The sequence below is a fragment of the Mixophyes fleayi genome, chromosome 12, assembly GCF_038048845.1.
Source record: "Mixophyes fleayi isolate aMixFle1 chromosome 12, aMixFle1.hap1, whole genome shotgun sequence".
Classification (NCBI taxonomy): domain Eukaryota; kingdom Metazoa; phylum Chordata; class Amphibia; order Anura; family Limnodynastidae; genus Mixophyes; species Mixophyes fleayi.
This window is the reverse complement of record NC_134413.1, coordinates 81,574,070-81,587,186: the sequence shown is the minus strand read 5'-3', so window position 1 is coordinate 81,587,186 and position 13,117 is coordinate 81,574,070.

Below are 13,117 nucleotides of genomic sequence, written 5' to 3'. Positions count from 1 at the left end.
TAGTGTATACACACAGTGGTCTTCTGGTAGCAGGGTGACTAGCGGAACAGGAGAATCAGCAGATGGTGAGAGGATTGTCAAAGTAAAATTTACTGAAACTAACAGAAATACATACGAATTCACATATAATACTAATATATAGAGAACCAATGTATTATAAAGGCCTGTAGTATTACTCAGGACCTGTACTTTTAAGAAGACGAACTTTAGCTGAAAAACAAGTTATGTAATATTACTAATGAGACACAGGTTTTTAGTAATTTTCCATTGTTGCACACTTCAGGAGACAAAACAGATTATATCATAGTCATATGATGATTAAGCAACCATTTCCGGATATCCATATGCTGACCATCCAATAGAACATGTTATTTTAATGATAAAGTGCCAGTAGTGATGTAAACTGGGAAGGTGTGTTTTAAAGTAAGAAGGAGTTTCATTATCCTATAAAAGAATACGTTGAACAGATATAGGGGGTCAATTGGCATTTTTGAGACCCTGGATGTACTGCTTCATCCAGTATGGCTGTATCTATGTATTATATCTTTTTAATAAATTATAGAAATATTATATTTTGGAAACCTGCTCATCTCATTTATTATTTTAAGAGTCAGAAAGAAAATACCTTAGACAGGATGCTAGAGGAAAGTCTATGACTAGCAGCAACAGGTTATGGGTTAAACAATATGAACACGAGGATCTTGATGGACGTGAAGACGTGAGAAAAGTCAGTGGTCTGCGTACAGCAAGTTGTACCACTGCTATAGTGAGAGGAATGTCCAGGGATAGATAGGAGATAGTGAAGTCAGTGGTCTGCGTACAGCAAGTTGTACCACTGCTTGTAATGATGGGACTGGTTCCAGGTGCAAGTAGGTAACGGGGAAGTCAGTGGTCTGCGTATAGCAAATTGTACCACTGCTTATAGTGAGGAAACTTGTAACTGGTGCCAATAGGAAACAGGGAGTCAGTGGTCTGCATTCAGCAAGTTGTACCACTGCATATATAGGTGAGGATAGGCACTAGGGTAGATGAGTGGAGCATCAAAGGTAACACGGAGAGCACAAGGAACTTGATTCCAATGGTATATATAATACAATAGCAAATGACTAGCACTGCTTGGAGATACAAAGTCACTACTGAGATCCAGGACATATGAGACAAAGTCAATAGCATCTATAACTTCGTGAGATAGAGGACTCTGTAGATGAGCAGAACACAGTCCAAGCGGATATGCAATAAACTGGTAAAGTCAATAAAAGATAAGCATACCGCGATTCAGTTGAGCAGGCTGTCACGAGAGAAACACAGGGATAGCTGAGCGGCTGAACGCCGACACGAGTAGAGACCACAGGAGAGTGGTAGCGGTAATCCGTGTCTGTGAAGCACACAGACAGAGAACATAACACGAGTGGAGCAATGATAATTCTTGCGGAGGTCAGCAGGAATAGTAGACACGATGAAACACAGGAGAGTTGAAGCGGTCTGGCAACCGGCAATGCAGTAGTCAGGAATCAGCTAGGACTGAAGACACGATGAACACAGGAGAGTTGAAGCGGTCTGGAAACCGGCAGTACAGTAGCGAGGAATCAGCTGGGACTGAAGACACGATGAAACACAGGAGAGTTGAAGCGGTCTGGAAACCGGTAATGCAGTAACGAGGAATCAGCTGGGACTGAAGACACGATGAAACACTGGAGAGTTGAAGCGGTCTGGAAACCGGTAATGCAGTAACGAGGAATCAGCTGGGACTGAAGACACGATGAAACACAGGAGAGTTGAAGCGGTCTGGAAACCGGTAATGCAGTAGCGAGGAATAAGCTGGAACTGAAGACACGATGAAACACAGGAGAGTTGAAGCGGTCTGGAAACCGGTAATGCAGTAGCGAGGAATCAGCTGGAGCTGAAGACACGATGAAACACAGGAGAGTTGAAGCGGTCTGGAAACTGGTAATGCAGTAGCGAGGAATCAGCTGGAGCTGAAGACACGATGAAACACAGGAGAGTTGAAGCGGTCTGGAAACCGGCAATGCAGTAGCGAGGAATCAGCTGGAGCTGAAGACACGAGGAAACACAGGAGAGTTGAAGCGGTCTGGAAACCGGCAATGCAGTAGCGAGGAATCAGCTGGAGCTGAAGACACGAGGAAACACAGGAGAGTTGAAGCGGTCTGGAAACCGGCAATGCAGTAGCGAGGAATCAGCTGGAGCTGAAGACACGAGGAAACACAGGAACACCTTCAGAGACTCACAGGGAATGAGACTCCAAGATCAGGCAACGAGGTAATGACCACAGGTGCTTTAAATAGGGAGTGTTGCCTGATCAGCCAATTAACTAAAAGCAACAGGTCTGAAGAGTTCATAGAGGCTGCGCATGCGCAGACCATCAGGATGGTGGGCGGCCACGGTTCCTAACAACGGGAGAAGAAGCACTCACAGTCCGGTGAGTGACAGTACCCCCCCTTTTAAAGGTGGGCACAGAACACATGGAACCGGGTTTGCCCGGAAATTTGGAATAGAACTTTTTTTAGAAGAGCTGGGGCGTTGAGATCCTCAGCCCTAATCCATGAACGCTCTTCAGGGCCAAAACCCTTCCAATGAACGAGGAAACGAAGAACACCTCGCAAAATTTTTGCATCCAATATATGTGTGATTTCAAAGTCCTCCTCTTGAAGAGCTTGAACTGGCCGAGGTGCTGAAGGAGGAGCAGAGAAACGGTTGATGATGAGAGGTTTGAGCAATGACACATGGAAGGCATTGGAAATACGAAGGTTCTTAGGAAGAAAAAGTTTGAAACAAACTGGGTTTATCACTTGAATGATCCTATATGGACCAATAAAACGAGGAGCGAACTTCATAGATGGGACCTTCAAACGAATATTTTTGGTTGATAACCATACACAATCTCCAATTTTAAGTGGTGGAATAGCCCGTCTCTTTTTATCTGCAAAGGACTTATATCTGGCAGATGTCTTCTTTAAACAGGTTTTGACCTGAGAACAAATATTTTTGAAGGTCTGACAAACAGTCTCTACAGCAGGAACTTGGGTGGGCGGGAGGGCAGGAAATTCCGTAAAAGACGGATGGTGACCGTAAACCACAAAAAACTGAGTTTTAGAAGATGACTCATGATACATGTTGTTATGGGCGAATTCAGCCCATGGAAGCAAATCGACCCAGTTATCTTGGTTGGCTGAAGAGAACATCCTTATGAAAGTCTCAAGATCTTGATTGACCCCCTCGGTCTGTCCGTTTGATTGAGGATGGTAGGAGGATGAGAGTGATAATCGAATACCCAAGGTCTTACAAAGGGCTCGCCAGAATCTGGAAACGAACTGCACCCCTCTATCTGAAACGATCTCTGAAGGACATCCCTGAATACGGAAAATCTCTTTAATGAAATGATCAGCCAGGGTAGATGAAGAAGGTAAACCGGTCAAAGGAACAAAATGTGCCATCTTCGAAAATCTATCTACCACTACCCAAATTGTATTACACTTTTTACTAGGAGGAAGATCAGTAACAAAGTCCATACTAATATGGGTCCAAGGCTTGGAAGGAATGGGTAGTGGTTGAAGTAGACCCGCCGGTGTTCTGCGGGAGGTCTTGAACTGGGAACACAATTCACAGGCAGCCACAAAATCTTTGACATCTTTCCTCATGGAAGGCCACCAGTAACTACGAGAAAGAATTTCGAAAGTCTTGCGTTCACCAGCATGTCCAGAAAAACGTGAAGAATGAAACCACGACAGGATTTTCTTTCTAAGGGATGGAGGCACGAGAGTTCTCCCAAACGGTAGCACCTTAGTGGATGAAGCGGCCAGAGAAACACATTTGGGATCTAATATTGAGTGGTTAGGACCATCTTCAACGTCTGAGGACGTCACGAATGCCCGAGATAGGGCGTCTGCTTTTTTATTTTTAGCAGCTGGTTTGAAGGTTATAATAAGTTCAAAATGAGAAAAGAAAAGAGACCATCTTGCTTGACGAGGATTCAAACATTGAGCAGACTGTAAATATGACAAATTTTTATGATCTGTAAAAATTGTCACAGGATGGCGAGCTCCCTCCAGCAAATATCTCCACTCCTCTAATGCTGCTTTTATAGCCAGCAACTCCTTGTCCCCAATGGTATAATTTTTCTCTGCAGGTAGAAGACCCCGAGAATAAAAGGCACAAGGATGGAATTTTTGTTGCTCCGATCTCTGGGATAGAATGGCTCCTAAGCCAACATTAGAGGCGTCTACCTCTAGGAAGAAGGGAAGTGTCACATCAGGCTGTCGAAGAACAGGAGCGGAGGAGAAGGACTCTTTGAGAAACTGGAAAGCTTGAAGGGCCTCGGAGGACCATTGTTTCGTATTAGCCCCTTTACGGGTTAGGGCCACAATAGGAGATGCAATCGAGGAAAAATCTTGGATGAAGCGTCTGTAATAATTAGCAAAACCTAAAAAACGCTGAATTGCACGAAGAGTAGTTGGCTGAGGCCAATGTAATACAGCATTCACCTTGTCTGGATCCATCTGAAGACCGAATCCGGAGACAATATATCCCAGAAATGGAATCTAGGGCAACTCAAATGAACATTTTTCTAACTTGCAGAATAACGAATTTTTTCGGAGTCTGGAAAGGACTTCTGCCACGTGTTGATGATGAGAAGGCAGGTCCTGGGAAAAGATTAATATGTCGTCCAGATAGACGACGACACAAACATATAACAAGTCCCGGAAGATCTCATTAACGAAACCCTGGAAAACAGCGGGGGCGTTACACAACCCGAAGGGCATAACTAAATACTCATAGTGCCCATCTCTGGTGTTGAAAGCTGTCTTCCATTCGTCACCGGACCTGATTCGAATTAAATTATAAGCACCACGGAGATCCAACTTGGTAAAGATCCGGGCTCCCTTGATGCGATCAAAAAGCTCAGTAATTAATGGAATGGGATACCGATTTTTGATGGTAATGGCGTTGAGTCCACGATAATCTATACAAGGACGTAATGACCCATCCTTCTTTTTCACGAAGAAGAATCCTGCTCCAGCGGGAGAGGAAGAAGGTCGAATAAATCCTCGCTGGAGATTCTCTTTGATATACTCAGATGTAGCTTGAGTCTCCGGTAAAGAAAGTGGATACACCCGACCCCTAGGAGGAGTCTTGCCAGGTTGAAGATCAATAGGCACCTTTAAAGAAACCACTGGTAGGGACCATTGATTCACGAGGGATTTAGAAATAAAGTTTCCTGCAGCTCCAGAATCAATAAGTGCTTGGGACACAAAGGATTTGGTAGCTAAGGAAATGGTAACATCAAAAGCACAAACTTTTAATTTCGTGGAACTTGGAGAGGACTCCAGAGACCCTAATTTCACCTCTCCAGAACTAGTTAGGGTCTGGCATTTCCCGACTTTTTAGGACATGAGTTGAGCATGTGAGTAGAATCAGCACAATAGATACAGAGTATATTTTTTACTCTTCGGTCTCTTTCCTCTGAAGTTAATTTGGAGCAACCTATCTCCATAGGTATTACTGGAGATGGAGCTTGACGAACTTGAGGTCCTGAGTGAAGAGGTGCCTTATGGGAAGTTGTTTTTTCTGAATCTCTCTCACGAAATCTCATGTCCACACGATGGCAAAGAGAAATCAAATCCTCCAAGGAAGAGGGTAATTCTTGTGAGGTCAGTGCATCTTTAATTTTATCAGAATGCCCCTGCCAGAAGGCGGCAATCAAAGCCTCAGTGTTCCACTGAAGTTCAGAGGCTAGTATCCGAAATTGGATGATGTACTGAGCTACAGTGCGAGATCCTTGGCGTAGACGGAGGATGCTGAATGCAGCAGATATAACACGACCAGGTTCATCAAATACACTTCGAAATGTGGAAATAAATTTGGCACTATCTTGTAGCAATGGATCATTTCTTTCCCATAGAGGGGAAGCCCATGCAAGAGCCTGTCCGGAAAACAAGGAGATGAGATAGGCCACTCTGGAACGATGAGTAGGGAAATTGTGAGGTTGTAGCTCAAAATGGACAGAGCATTGATTCAAAAAACCCCTACATGTTTTGGGGTCTCCATCATATTTTGAAGGAGTAGGCAGGTGTATCGTGGAAGCAGTAGACACCTGGGATGGCACTGGGGAAACAGGTGATGACACAGGAGTATCAACAGTGGCTGCGGTATTTTGCACAGAAGTTCCTTGGGAGGCTAAAGTCTGATAACATTGCAGCAACTGTTGTTGGCGAACATCCTGTTGTTCAATACGGGTAACCAGATACTGCAGAATCTCTTTAGCTGAGGGTTCCGATCCTGGGTCTGTCATGGCCTGATCTTACTGTCACGGGCACTAGGAGTCTTTGCCTAGGATATCACCAGATGCAGTCTTACCAGAGTAGTGTATGCACACAGTGGTCTTCTGGTAGCAGGGTGACTAGCGGAACAGGAGAATCAGCAGATGGTGAGAGGATGCTAGAGGAAAGTCTATGACTAGCAGCAACAGGTTATGGGTTAAACAATATGAACACGAGGATCTTGATGGACGTGAAGACGTGAGGAAAGTCAGTGGTCTGCGTACAGCAAGTTGTACCACTGCTTGTAATGATGGGACTGGTTCCAGGTGCAAGTAGGTAACGGGGAAGTCAGTGGTCTGCGTATAGCAAGTTGTACCACTGCTTATAGTGAGGAAACTTGTAACTGGTGCCAATAGGAAACAGGGAGTCAGTGGTCTGCGTTCAGCAAGTTGTACCACTGCATATATAGGTGAGGATAGGCACTAGGGTAGATGAGTGGAGCATCAAAGGTAACACGGAGAGCACAAGGAACTTGATTCCAATGGTATATATAATACAATAGTAAATAACTAGCGCTGCTTGGAGATACAAAGTCACTACTGAGATCCAGGACATATGAGACAAAGTCAATAGCATCTATAACTTTGTGAGATAGAGGACTCTGTAGATGAGCAGAACACAGTCCAAGCGGATATGCAATAAACTGGTAAAGTCAATAGAAGGTAAGCATACCGCGATTCAGTTGAGCAGGCTGTCACGAGAGAAACACAGGGATAGCTGAGCGGCTGAACGCCGACACGAGTAGAGACCACAGGAGAGTGGTAGCGGTAATCCGTGTCTGTGAAGCACACAGAGAGAGAACATAACACGAGTGGAGCAATGATGATTCTTGCGGAGGTCAGCAGGAATAGTAGACACGATGAAACACAGGAGAGTTGAAGCGGTCTGGCAACCGGCAATGCAGTAGTCAGGAATCAGTTAGGACTGAAGACACGATGAACACAGGAGAGTTGAAGCGGTCTGGAAACCGGCAGTGCAGTAGCGAGGAATCAGCTGGAGCTGAAGACACGAGGAAACACAGGAGAGTTGAAGCGGTCTGGAAACCGGCAATGCAGTAGCGAGGAATCAGCTGGAGCTGAAGACACGAGGAAACACAGGAACACCTTCAGAGACTCACAGGGAATGAGACTCCAAGATCAGGCAACGAGGTAATGACCACAGGTGCTTTAAATAGGGAGTGTTGCCTGATCAGCCAATTAACTAAAAGCAACAGGTCTGAAGAGTTCATAGAGGCTGCGCATGCGCAGACCATCAGGATGGCGGGCGGCCACGGTTCCTAACAATGGGAGAAGAAGCACTCACAGTCCGGTGAGTGACAATTGCGTGTTATGTAAAAGAATTTGACCTACTGCTCCTCCTTTTCGTGCGTTCCAGCGGTGGAACTAGTCATGTTTTGTAGCTTATATATATGTTCTAAAATAAAATAAATATAAATAAATAATAAATATATATATATATATATATATATATATATATATATATTTATTTATATATATAGAGAGATGAAAATAAATAAAAACAAAAATATATACATAAAAATAGATATATTATACGATGGAAATTTATATTATAATTTAAAAAAAAAAAAAAAAGAATTAATGAAATATTGTGAAAATCAAATTAGAATTACTTTAATTAAATAGTTGAGAAATAGAGAGAGATTGAGTAAAATAAGGTGTCAGTGAGATCAGTGGAGTAGAGGTGGGCGGGAAGAGTGGAGGTATGTAAGTGGGCTGGAATAGGAGATTAGGTATGGAGGAGGTAGGTGGAAGGTATGAGTAAGAATGGTAGTGGTATACAATTGGGAAATATGCTCTTATAAGAGCAGTTTGTTGTGGAGATTACTTTTTTTGTTTTCTTACAGTGGTGGTCAGCGGTAGCGCTGTAGCTGCGGCCGAGCGGCTTCCTGCATTAGCATTTGGAAAGCAAATTTGCCTTCCAAATGTCGAACTTCCTGTCAGTGGAACGCATGAACAAGTTTCTTGTGGGGGAATCTGTGTGCAGTGCATGAGCCAGGGCACAGAGGCAGGTAGCGGTCGGCTGCTGCACCCCCTTGGGCTTGCGCCCTGGACAACGGCACCGCCCGCACCTGTCTAGTTACGGCTCTGTGTATATATATATATACACACACACACACATATATATATACAAAGATAAGAAAGCAAGGCGCCTCATGGTGTAGTATTATAGAAATGCAAAATGATATCTTGAGAAAGTGGTATGCGTACCAGATAGAAGCTTGTCAGAGCTCATAATATATTATACGTCCATCTGGTTCTCAGAATCTTGTCTCTGGATCCCACCACATAAATAGATAGTAATGGAAATCCATGATAGTATAGTATATTTTGTTGAATTCACTTGCACACCCAGTGCTTAGGTTCACTAAACACCGTATTACACAGAACCACACCAGTGGAATGATTCACACAAAAACCGTGCTTGTGACACACCTATTGATATTCCGCCTACCAGAATGAAATACAAGTATGGCTTATCCGTCACTAGGTGCCTGCATCAATCTCTTGCATATGAAGATGTTTTCCTCATTATCTCCACAAATAATGCATGAAAAGGAATGATGATCGATATAGTTTAGTATATATTATAACAGGTTTTATTTCAGTAAATTACAGTGGTGGCACTCACATGAGATAAAAGGATAAGCAGCTTATCTGTAACATTCCAACAGTAAGACTGCAACAGTGGGAATACATCTGGCTCTTACCACCGATCACACCCAGTATCCACAAGTACTGTATATTAGCAGCCTTAGGATCCACAAAACAGCAAAGTACCGCAACGCGTTTCGTCTAATCCAATAATAGACTTCCTCAAGAGGGTTTCAATGATTCAGTCCAGTTCTATTTTTCCATTCAGCCTTCGTGACATAATTTAATTGTTATCTTCATCATCAACATTTATTTATATAGCACCAGCAAATTCTGTAGCGCTTTACAATTGGATATGAGCTCTTCTGATAACAACGTATAGCCAAGTAAAAGATACCTTAAGTTCCGTATCCTTCTTAATATTGTAGCCGAATATTATAGTCCGTGAATAGTGTCTACCCTACGCGTTTCGTCAGAGCATGAAACACTGATGTGTTGATATTTAAACAATGTGGATTATGCGTTTTCAGTACAGATTGAGTTAAATATCAATCATAGTGGTCAAACCCTATGGGACATATTTAACAATAACCGTTTTTTGGCACAATCGTTTTCATTCCTAATCGCAGTGATATAGGAGTGAAATATTGTGATCATTTATTAAAAGTGTTCTGTGGGACATAATAAACAGCTGTCCCAGCGAACACCGATCTCCTCTATGGTCACTATCGCAAAGTGGCCACCTTTGTAATAGCAATCGGAGGGTAGAGCAGGTAAGATACCGCAATGCTCTCCCCATAGGTTTCAATGGATAACACCATCTGAAGACAGCATCCGGCACAAGTTCTGAACTTCTTTGATTTTAAGAACTTGTTAAATCATGAAAAAAAGCAGTCCCTCTATCTATGGGGACTGCTATAGCGCATGATGACAGTGGGACTGCAGGATCCCCTAGTTATAAATAGAGGGGGTACTTAAGTTTGCAGTGGTCATTTTCAGGGACTTAGGAGCTTGTTAAATAGGACTATATATATATATTAGAGATGAGCGCACTCGGATTTCCTGAATCCGAGCACACCCGAACGTTGCCGTTCCGAGTCGGATCCGAGACAGATCCGGGTATTGGCGCCAAATGAAAACTTGAAAGCGAGGCTCCGAGTCATAATCCCGCTGTCGGATCTCGGGTTACTCGGATCCTATAAATTCCCCGCTAGTCGTCGCCATCTTCACTCGGGCATTGATCAGGGTAGAGGGAGGGTGTGTTAGGTGGTCCTTTGTTCTGGTAGATCTCGTGCTGTGCTGTTTAGTTCTGTGCTGTGCTGTGCTGTGTTCTGCAGTATCAGTCCAGTGGTGCTGTGTGCTGTGCTCTGTCAATTTTGAGTTCAGTGGTGCTGCTGGGTCCTGTGTGCTGTGTCCTGTTCAGTCCAGTGGTCCTGTGTCCTGTGCTCTGTGCTTCTAAGGGCATGGTTATTTCCCCAATATTCCCAAGTGTTTAAAAATTTTAAAAAAAGTTAATAAAAAAAATATTCCAAAAACTAATTTAAATTTTTTTTAATTACAACAAAATTTGCCAAACCAATCCTGCAGTATAAGCCCATTGGTACTGCAATATTACCAAGTTCACACATTCAGCAGTAAAAGTCCAGTGGTACTGCTGCAATATTACAAAGTTCACACATTCTGCAGTATCAGTCCAGTGGTGCTGTGTGCTGTGCTCTGTCAATTTTGAGTTCAGTGGTGCTGCTGGGTCCTGTGTGCTGTGTCCTGTTCAGTCCAGTGGTCCTGTGTCCTGTGCTTCTAAGGGCATAGTTATTTCCCCAATATTCCCAAGTGTTTAAAAATTTTTAAAAAAGTTATAAAAAAAAATACAAAAAAATAATTTACATTTTTTTTAATTACAACAAAATTTGCAAAACCAATCCTGCAGTATAAGCCCATTGGTACTGCAATATTACCAAGTTCACACATTCTGCAGTATCTTGTGCTACATATAATGGAGAGCAAAAATTTGGAGGATAAAGTAGGGAAAGATCAAGACCCACTTCCTCCTAATGCTGAAGCTGCTGCCACTAGTTATGACATAGATGATGAAATGCCATCAACGTCGTCTTCCAAGCCCGATGCCCAATCTCCTAGTACAGGGCATGTAAAATCCAAAAAGCCCAAGTTCTCAAAAAAAAGCAAAAAGAGAAACTTAAAATCATCTGAGGAGAAACGTAAAGTTGGCAATATGCCATTTACGACACGTAGTGGCAAGGAACGGCTTAGGCCCTGGCCCGTGTTCATGACTTGTGGTCCATCTTCACCCAAGGATCTTAGCCCTCCTCCTCCTCCCCCCCCTACAAAAAATTGAAGAGAGTTATGCTGTCAGCAACAAAACAGCAAACAACTCTGCCTTCTAAAGAGAAATTATCACAAATCCCCAAGGCGAGTCCAAGGGTGTTGGTGGTTGTCAAGCCTGACCTTCCCATCACTGTACGGGAAGAGGTGGCTCGGGAGGAGGCTATTGATGATGTAGCTGGCACTGTGGAGGAACTTGATGATGAGGATGGTGATGTGGTTATTGTAAATGAGGCACCAGGGGGGAAACAGCTGATGTCCATGGGATGAAAAAGCCCATCGTCATGCCTGGTCAGAAGACCAAAAAATGCACCTCTTCGGTCTGGAGTTATTTTTATCCAAATCCGGACAACCAATGTATGGCCATATGTAGCTTATGTAAAGCTCAAATAAGCAGGGGTAAGGATCTTGCCCACCTAGGGACATCCTCCCTTATACGTCACCTGAATAACCTTCATAGTTCAGTGGTTAGTTCAGGAACTGGGGCTAGGACCGTCATCGATAAAGGGACACCTAAATCCCGTGGTCCAGTTGGATACACACCAGCAACACCCTCCTCTTCAACTTCCTCATCGATCTCCATCAGATTCAGTCCTGCAGCCCAAGTCAGCAGCCAGACTGAGTCATCTCCAATACAGGATTCATCCAAAGAATCCTGCAGCGGTACGCCTACTACTGCCACTGCTGCTGTTGCTGCTGTTAGTCGGTCATCTTCCCAGAGGGGAAGTCGTAAGACTGCTAAGTCTTTCACAAAACAATTGACCGTCCAACAGTCGTTTGCCATGACCACAAAATACGATAGTAGTCACCCTATTGCAAAGCGTATAACTGCAGCTGTAACTGCAATGTTGGTGTTAGACGTGCGCCCGGTGTCCGCCATCAGTGGAGTGGGATTTAGAGGGTTGATGGAGGTATTGTGTCCCCGGTACCAAATCCCATCGAGATTCCACTTCACTAGGCAGGCGATACCAAAAATGTACAGAGAAGTACGATCAAGTGTCCTCAGTGCTCTGAAAAATGCGGTTGTACCCACTGTCCACTTAACCACGGACATGTGGACAAGTGGTTCTGGGCAAACGAAGGACTATATGACTGTGACAGCCCACTGGGTAGATGCATCGCCTTCCGCAGCAACAGCAACAGCTGCATCAGTAGCAGCATCTACTATCATATATTGTGGTGACCCACTCCTCTACGCAGTCCAGGTACATTTTTTGGTGCGATTAAGACCAGTTGATGGTTTTCTTATTATATTGTGGTGACCACTCCTCTACGCAGTCCAGATACATTTATTGGTGCGAATCATACAAGTTCAGGGTTTTTAAATTATATTGTGGTGACCACTCCTCTACGCAGTCCAGGTACATTTTTTGGTGCGATTAAGACCAGTTGATGGTTTTCTTATTATATTGTGGGGACCACTCCTCTACGCAGTCCAGAAAGATACCTCGTTGCAACGTTTTGGACTAATAACTATATTGTTAGGTGTTCAGAATACACTGTAAATTAGTGGAAATGCTTGTTAATGAATGTTATTGAGGTTAATAATAGCGTAGGAGTGAAAATAAGCCCAAAAACTTGATTTTTGAACTTTTTATGCATTTTTCAAAAAAAATCCGAATCCAAAACCTTAAATCCGAACCAAAACTTTTCGGCAGGTGTTTTGCGAAACAAATCCGAACCCAAAACATCACGAAAATCCGAATCCAAAACACAAAACACGAGACACCAAAAGTCGCCGGTGCACATCCCTAATATATATATATACACATACACACACATAGAATGTACCATAGTGGTCACTCTACGTGAGGCACCCCAGTAAGTAAG